The sequence below is a fragment of the Salvia splendens genome, chromosome 5, assembly GCF_004379255.2.
Source record: "Salvia splendens isolate huo1 chromosome 5, SspV2, whole genome shotgun sequence".
In the NCBI taxonomy this organism is placed as follows: Eukaryota; Viridiplantae; Streptophyta; class Magnoliopsida; order Lamiales; family Lamiaceae; genus Salvia; species Salvia splendens.
This window is the reverse complement of record NC_056036.1, coordinates 26268117-26277018: the sequence shown is the minus strand read 5'-3', so window position 1 is coordinate 26277018 and position 8902 is coordinate 26268117. Positions and strand designations below refer to the sequence as shown.

At 36.1% G+C, this 8902-nt stretch overlaps 2 long non-coding RNA genes across 2 annotated transcripts; both read left to right on the top strand.

Moving 5' to 3' along the window:
* Window positions 1-233: 233 nt before the first annotated feature.
* On the top strand, window positions 234-1991 carry LOC121803570. Its single transcript, XR_006051077.1, has 3 exons — window positions 234-332; window positions 834-992; window positions 1974-1991. It is a non-coding gene; the product is annotated as an uncharacterized LOC121803570 (long non-coding RNA).
* Window positions 1992-2211: 220 nt separating this feature from the next.
* On the top strand, window positions 2212-2743 carry LOC121803661. Its single transcript, XR_006051092.1, has 3 exons — window positions 2212-2356; window positions 2526-2589; window positions 2723-2743. It is a non-coding gene; the product is annotated as an uncharacterized LOC121803661 (long non-coding RNA).
* Window positions 2744-8902: the final 6159 nt, after the last annotated feature.

Below are 8902 nucleotides of genomic sequence, written 5' to 3'. Positions count from 1 at the left end.
AATAGCAGCCAGCACCGACTCTCCTTTGCGCATACACTCGCTGGACTCGCTTGCAGACAGCGGCCTCCGTCGCTTCGGAGCCGCTCCCTCCGTTCCAGTTGCACTCTCCTCGGTCTGGAATCGCTGATGTCGCGCACACCTGCCGCCGCGTCGCAAGGCTGTCATGCCATCAGTCCATCCGTCGGATATCAGGTGCCGCCGAGCGGTGAGAGGCACTCGAGAATCCACCGAGTAGTCGCTGCCGTCGGGGTCTCACTTCGGTCGGTGTCATTCTCCAGCCATATCGGCTGCACTGTCAATTTCGTTGGACTGCCGTGGACTTCTCGGCTTAGGTAAGTTTCCATTAATTTTTCAGTTTACAAATTTTATCTTCTTGTTTGGCTAGATAGGTTAGGGAGTTAGATTTGGGTTCATGACATTGGGTTTTCTTCTTGATTTGTGAAGCTAATAAACTTGTTGTGATGTCCAAACATTCTTGGGTTGATATCGCTTGCTTATTTGTAGATTGGTGTTATCCCTTTGAGCATTTATCTTAAAATTTGGGCTCAGCCACTGACTTTCTATTTCTCTCTCAGTTTTGGTGGTGAAACAATTGTGTGATAGTGAAACTGATTGGGAGTAGGTGCATATGTATCTATCTATATATATACTAGAACTGTAGTTTGTTGGGATTTTCAGCAGAGGTTAAATCTGCAATTTCTTGGCTTGTTGTATCTGGGATGTACTCATAGAAACTAATAGGGTTGTTGCAAAAGTTGTTATTTATGTTATAGATATTATTATTGCTATTTACACGTCAGAATGCACATGTTGGAATCACATGATTATTGCAGGTTGACTTGGAAAAATTTGCAAGGAATCTTCCTCTTCACCTTATCGCAGCGATTATGGTTTGGGAAAGGGAAAAATCCACGTTCAAGTATTTGCTATGTGGAATTCTTCTGTTGCATTCCATGTGTGATCTTGCCTCCCGGGTGCCCAAAATTGAACAGGTTATCGAAAGTGATACTGAGCTATCTATCATATCAAGTAGATTGCATTGCTCTATTTTTTTTGTTAATTTTCAAAAGTCCTATATTACACTTATAATTGGATTTGTGTGTTGATTGATGCAAGACAACAAACATAAACGGATGGAAAGAAAATCTTTATTTTGACTTGGTTGCTTTACTAGCGACCTGTATTCCTTCAGTGGTTTTTTTCCACTACATCATGTAACAGTCTGCTTGTTTTCGCTTTCCTTTTTTTGCTTTAGGTTGCTTCTCATTTTTCATTCTCAATATTATGAGATTTGCAGTCAAGAAACTGTTGTAATACATTGAGGTTTAAAAGTATTTTAACAAGTTTTTTTCTAGTTATCCTGACAACCTTTCTGCTTAATTTCCTCTAGTCTTCTTTAACTACAGTTGCTAATGTTTTTGCATAAACCACAACTTCCTAAGATCATAAACTCGCCCATCATTTGTATGATATGAGCTACTTAATGCTTTATAGGTTTTTTAGTTCCACCTCTCCTGAGCCCTTTTAGCCTTTAACTTTAATAACTTTGATTCACAGCTCCTTATCTTCACATTGATCCTAGCTCTTTCTTAATTTATCTTCCCTGGTTATGTACTTGAAAATATAGTCATTCTCAACTTCTGGCAACATATTTGTTACGTGTGTTATGATGTGGTTATATGTGTATACATCAGTATGCCCCTTAATTCATATATCATCATATGTTTTCTTCAGATATTGCTTGATGATGCGAAGATGTCGGAAGAACAACTGATTGACCTGGTGTTTTATCTGCTAGTTCTACTTGGAGCATACATACATGTCAATATTCATTTCCTTATCCGTTGTTTGTAGATATATACTTACTACTTCGTATCTAGGAATATCACACCATTCCCAATTACATGATTCTTTTTCATGCGGCTCTCATAGATTGCAGTCTATAATTGTTGACGGTCATTGTTTCTTCACAGTACCAAGAGGTTGCTCTAACATTGACTGCATATTACAAGGTAGCAATCCAGGACTTGGTGAAAACTGAGAACATTAAATTACTAGTTTAATGTTATAAATCTTCCCACTTCATCTTCTTGATTGTTGTTATTTCAAAGTGTTATCAAATTATGTTGTGGCTGAGTAAGTGGAGTTGGTGGCAGGTGTACATATGCAAAGAGGCAGCATTTGCTGCTGTTTGTGTAGAAGTCAAGTATCTGTGGACCAACGATTCATCTAGAAGTGTATCCCCTACTACTGAAGAGACCTTGAATCACCTCGGCTGCAGTGTGATTCTTCTCTTCAATTTCTACAGTCCCTGTGTCAGCAAAAGTTGTTTCGGGAATGCATTGTTAACAAACAGGTTTTTCTAGATTTTACCCAGTCATCTGATTAGAGTTTTTACTGCCTGAAAGCATTGACATTTCTTTAATAAACCTGCTTCACTCACCACATTTATCATTATGTGCATGCGTGCATTCTGTACTTAATGCATTTTTAAGGCTATCTAAGATTGACAATCTTCTTTGTAGGTTATTTATAAGTCAATTTGAGTCCCGAATCGTTCGTGCTGCATCAGAAGATCATTTATTCCATGTAAAACCTCTCTTGCTTAACCTATGGATATCATTCATCCTTTTCCATAAAATGTTAAGTGCATCTGTTTTTATCATAATCATATCTGTTGTCTTCTTGATAAGATTTTAATGAAGTTTGTTTCTTCTTGCAGGAGCTTGGGAAGCGGTGGATTGCAAGAGCAACTAGCTTCCTGTGTTGGAGTCGGCCCTGATGAAAAAAGGAGTAGCTCTACTTCTCATTTTGTAGTCGTCAAAATCATGGTCTTTGAGGATTCTGGTAACTCTACTTCTCATCTTTTTCAGGTGTTGTTCGAGCCCGTATATACTCAACTTGGGATGCTTCCTACTTATACATGAGTGCCTAGCTGCTATTTATTTTCATTCATGCCTGATATGTTGATTTTTATAGAGAATTTAAATGTGAATTGACATGTTATGATTAAGAGTAAATTTTTGAGAGGTTGTCTCACAGCTCTCTAATCTGTGCATCTCCCTAGTTTTTAATGATTTCATACACATCACCAGTAGATAAACAAAGGATATTAGCTTCATAAATATCCAAATATTTCCCTAGTACTATGCTACTCTGTAGTGAGGACGAAAAGCTTCCACGAACAGTGTTTCACCACTTGTTATTTGTGTGTGCATGCAAGATTTTCTCTCTATTGATTGTCACTACTTTCACCACTTTTTTATGGGTTATTAGTGTAGACTTCGTTTCTCTCGAGGGTTGGTCTGTAAACTTCTTGTTGCTTACTAACTTCTGGAGAACTAGGTATCCCGTGCTTCAGATACAGTGACAATAATGTTCTTTGGTGCCCGATTTCTTGAGTTAAGGAGAGAGAACTATTCTGGTTTTGAAAAATTAATTCAAAAAGCCATAGGGCCGATCAACTGAATGAGAGCTTTATGAGTTGCAATCTTGTTGATATTGGTGCATAAAAATGATTTAGGCAATAGAACTAAAAGCCTCATATCCAAATTATCACATGCCTAACCCTACATAAACCACTAGTGAGCCGGTTTGAGCCCCAAAAGCCTATTTTCTTTGTTGAAAATTTTGAAGTCACTATATTAGCCTACTTATTATATCCGTTTGTTGGCCTATATTTTCTACCCTAGTCACTAAAATTAAAGTGCTAGCACATTATCGGGAGGGTATTTATGGTGGCAAGGAAAAGATGGAAGTCCTGGAACATTCATTAGGTGGTATTCATTTATATTGAGATACAAATGAAAAAAGCTGTCTCTTCAAACAAAAGTAAAATAAAAAGGCAGCCTTTAATGTGTAAAAAAAGCCAAGGCTTGAAAAAATAAAAAGGCAGCCTTTCACATGTAAAAAAAAGCCAAGGCTAGAAAAAAATAAAATAAAAAGGCAGCCTTTCATGTGTAAAATAAAAAGCCAAGGCAAGTAAAAAAAATAAAATAAAAAGGCAGCCTTTCATGAGTTAAAAAAGCCATGGCCAGAAAAAAGAATATCGAGCGAAAAACAGAAATATGCTCAAAAGAATAAGATCACTTGGTTTAAAAGGTAGTGAGATGGGAAGGATGTTGTGAGGGATGTGCTAGTATTTTAAGAATAGTGATAAGCTACTTATCCAAATATGATCACACCTTTACCAAAAGCCCCGTTACATCCAAATGAAAAGACCTTTTGATTTATGCATCATATTGACTTGTGAGCGATGAATTTTGCTTGATTTTGGGAGAAAGATCTTATGTGCTTAAAATAAAGAATAGCTGGAAGAACTTCTCTTTATGAATTAGCGACGATGGTTTGAGACTCCCAAGACATAAATCGAACTTACATTGAAGCATTGGATGCCTAGCTCTTAGGGAATTAGTTCGTGTACAATTCTTGTTCTAAAAGTCTCACTCGCGAGTGAATTCGGGCTCAACCTAATTTCTCTAAATGATTCGTGTGATTTGACGTGACTTGAAGTAGAGGATTATCTAATTTCTTGTGAATGTGCTTATTTATATAACTTGCTTGAGGGCGAGCAAGACTTATGTTTGGGAAGTATTTGATGTGTGTGGGTAATTGTTTAACTTGTTATTACATAATGGATGGAATGGAGGGTAGTGTACTACTGCTCCGGTTCAATTTTGACCACCTCACTATTTATTCCAGCGAGTTGAAGGGTATAAAGTTGCAACCAATATTTGCTTCAATATTCAAACATTTATTTACTTTAGTTCGATATTTAGTGTGTCATTTCATACTAAAGCCATCAATGAAAAACTACTGCCAAATCTTTATGATGCTCTACACTTGTTGGTACCTGATGAAATTGGGGTTGGAATTGCTTTGTCTAATTCTGAAGAACACAATATCACCACGATACCAGGATGTGTGGTTAGTTATTCTCTTCTTTGTACATATATTTAGACATAATTTTTTGTTTGTTGTAGGAAGTGGAATACATACAACAGTTTATTATTTTTATCTCCTTGGAATTCTTCTACTTGTTGCACTAAACCTTAACCCTTTTCTTGGCTGTATTAAAGAAAGACTTTCTGTTTGAGTCAGATTGCAGAGCTGCTGTGTACCAATCCTGTTGCGTTTGAGGCTGCTGAGATAATTCAGCATATTCTTGTGCTACTCTTAGTCGATTTGAAGGCCTCTCTAAGCATTTAGATTCGTTCTTGCAAATGTTATCTCTAGTGGAACTAAAGTGTTTTCCGTGATAGTTCCTACTGCATAAATAGACTAGAAAGTACTTAGTCGATCCGAAGGTCAAGGGTGGTAGGGGGCGACTGAGTTTTTAACTTAAAAGATGAGGGGGAAAGGGTGGAAAACTGAAGGCACAAGTCTATTTATTGATTTTTGAGCTTGCTTTGTGATCTTTTGTTTCTTGGTTGTTGCGCCTATATTTTTCCTACTTATTTAATTCATTCTTTGCTGCATTTTGCAGTTTTATAATTGATCTGTTACACATATTATATTTTTGTTTGTTATAATTGATCTGTTACATATATTATATTTTTGTTTGTTATACTGTGCCTGACGTTTTTCTACTTTTTCTAATCCACTTTTTGCTACCTTGCACCATAATTAATTAATACATACATAGCATCCTATTTTTCTTTGTCTCGTATGCCCTGTACAAATATGTGCTATATAAGTGTTTCTTTGATATGTAAACCTCATTGATTGTCAAATCTTGGATTCTTAATATATATGTTAAATGTTTTTATAGGCACTTTCCTAGTTACTTACTACACAGATTTCCTTTTTACTTTGGCATTCGGTTTGCTGTAATTGCATCTAAAAAAAGAAACTGTGGGCCTTGGAAGCTGGTTGGGCACTCAATTAGTGTCAAGTAAAGATACTTTCTATGAGGTTAGTGTTGCCACTACTGTAGCAGAGTGACTGACCTTTCTCATGATTTTAATATTTTGCAATGCAGGAATGGAAACTGCAGCTTGTTGCCACTATGTACAATACATGGAATCTATACTACTTCGATTTCTGTATATTTGGTCAAGTTCCTCGACAATTTAATTTGACTTAGCATCTCTTATATGCCAGTTCACTAGTTTGTACATAGTATACTGTGTTTGAGTTTGTTTTCTTTACCTGTCCGTTTGATGATTATGATTGATACAACAAATTATGGTTTACTGAGTGAACATAAGAACAGATTAATAGTGTTGTAATATACTATTCAACTTAACTATGAGTTGTAATGTTACCCCGTTCTAAAATTTTCAGCTTGCCTGTAATGTTTATCCTTTGTGAATGTTTCTGCTTCAGGATCAGTCAATAAGCATCAACTTGTGACTCACCATATGCTGTGTACTGCTCTACGAGCTGCTTTAGATGCTTTAGGGAAGCTTGCAAATTCAAGAGTTTGTTCCTTCCTAGGTTATTGGTTAATGTTATTATTGTGAATTTCAGTCTAACCTTGGATTTATGACATTCCAATGTTTTCCTTCGGGAGAAAGGCATTAGAGCAGTTTCTGGACCATCTCATTCAGTATCACTGCTCTTTTTTTACCACCTCACTATTTATTCCAGCGAGTTGAAGGGTATAAAGCTGCAACCAATACTTGCTTCAATATTCAAACATTTATTTATTAAACCTAACTTTAGTTCGATATTAAGTGTGTCATTTCATACTAAAGCCATCCATCAATGAAGAACTTCTGCATAATCAGTTTGATGCTTTGTTTGTACCTGATAAAATTGAAGTTGGTCTAGCTTTGTCTAATTCTGAAGAACACGATACCAGGATCTGTGGTTAGTTATTCTCTTCTTTATACATACATTTAGATATAATTTTTTGTTTAGTTGTAGGAAGTGGAATACATACCACAGTTTATTATTTTTATGTCTTTGGAATTCTTCTACTTGTTGCACAAAACATGTAACCTTTTTCTTGTCTGTATGCAGGAAAGAAATTCTTTTTGAGTCAGATTACAGAGGTGTGTGCCAATCCTGTTGCACTTCCTGTTGCACTTGAGGCTACCGAGATAATTCAGCATATTCTCGTGTTACTCTTAGTCAATTTGAAAGCTTCTCTGAGCATTTAGATTCATTCTTGCAAATGTTATCTATTGTTCAACTACTAATGTGTTTTCCTTGATAGATCCTACTGCATAAATAGATTGGATTGTACTTAGTCGATCTGAAGGTCAAGGGTGGTACGGGTTGACTGACTTCTTAACTTAAAAGAAGCAGGGGGAAGGGCTGAAGACAAAAGGCACAAGTCTATTTTTTGCTTTTTGAGCTTGCTTTGCTTGATCTTCTGCTTCTCTGTTGTTGCGTCTATATTTTTCTACTTATTTAATTCATTATTTGCTGCCTTTTGCAGCTTTATAATTAATATGTTACATATATTATATTTTTGTGTGTTATTATACTGTGCCTGATATTTTTCAGCATTTTTCAATCCATTCTTTGGTACCTGTCAGCTTTATAATTAAGGCATATGTAGTTTCCTATTTTTCTTCGTCTCATATGCCGTGTACAAATATGTGCGTTTCTTTGATATATAAACCTCATTTATTGTTAACTCTTGGCATATTAATATATCTGTTAATGTTTTTACAAGCTCTTTCTCAAGTACTTATGAGACACATTTCCTTTTACTTTGGCATTCGGTTTGCTGTGTTGCCACTACTGTGGCAGGGTGACTGATCTTTCTCATGATTTTAATATTTTTGCAATGCCGGATTTAATGACAATGTATGGAATCTAGACTACTCTGATTTCTATATATTTGATGGCATGATTTTTTCTGTTGAAGTGATCTGTTTGGTCAAGTTCCTCAACAATTTATTTTGACCTAACATCTTGTGTGGATTAGCAATTCCCTCTTCGATCTCACTACGACAGAGACCACCAAGTTCTCTAGATGAGAGTTGACTCCTAATTACATGAAGCCATCACAACACACCTACCCTTCCTAAGGCAAGTAATAGGGTGTTTGTCTTCTTTGATGTAGTTCACTTGATACTTTTTTTCTATTTTTACCTTGTTTTTGGCTTTATTTTTGAGAGCGAATCAACTCAAACCCACAATGCAGTCACTCAGTGGTGCTTTGCTGTTAATACAATCTGCCTCGTCGGATTTATCACGGTCTTCTAGATCAACCTCAGTAAGTAAATTATGACGTTTAACTGTGCTACTTTCTCTCATTGTGCGCTTTATGGATTACATTAACATTGGGACCGGTGTTACAACTATGAGAAGAGAATTTTCTTCCTTGTTATGACTTGGTATATTACAAGTTCTATTAATAGCACATATAACTTTAACCCATTGGTTAACTAAAATCTCACACTTCTGAATTCTTTCTTTATTATTTGTTTAAATTCAGGAGTAGTGGGGCAATGGAGGCGTTCTGATTCTAGTTCAGGCCGTCATGAACTTAAAGTTATCGGGCTCAGACAATATTTCCTCATACATGGTTGCTATATCCCGCCTAAAATCTAAAGCTTTATCTATTGTGAGTGCACTTTCCAATTAAGATAAATTGATATATGTCTTTAAATCTTACAACTGTTGGTAAAGTTAGCACACCTTAAAAATTTTATGTGCTTGTGCTTGTACTTGTGCTTGGTGTGGTTGTGTGAACAGGCGCTTAATTCTTTAAAGTAAGCGTGATTTTTTTCGCAGCAGCTTTTGCAACTCTGTGAAGCTGAAAGTGTATCATACCTAGATGAGGTGGCTAGCAACTCAACAACTCATAATATGGCAAAGTTGGACTCGAGGTATTGGTTTCTAAAATCAAAGCATCATGCAATTTCTGTCATAACTCTGAGAGAGATACATGTTCATTGCATTTATAATATAAAAGATTTCCCAGACCCTTTAGATCTATTGT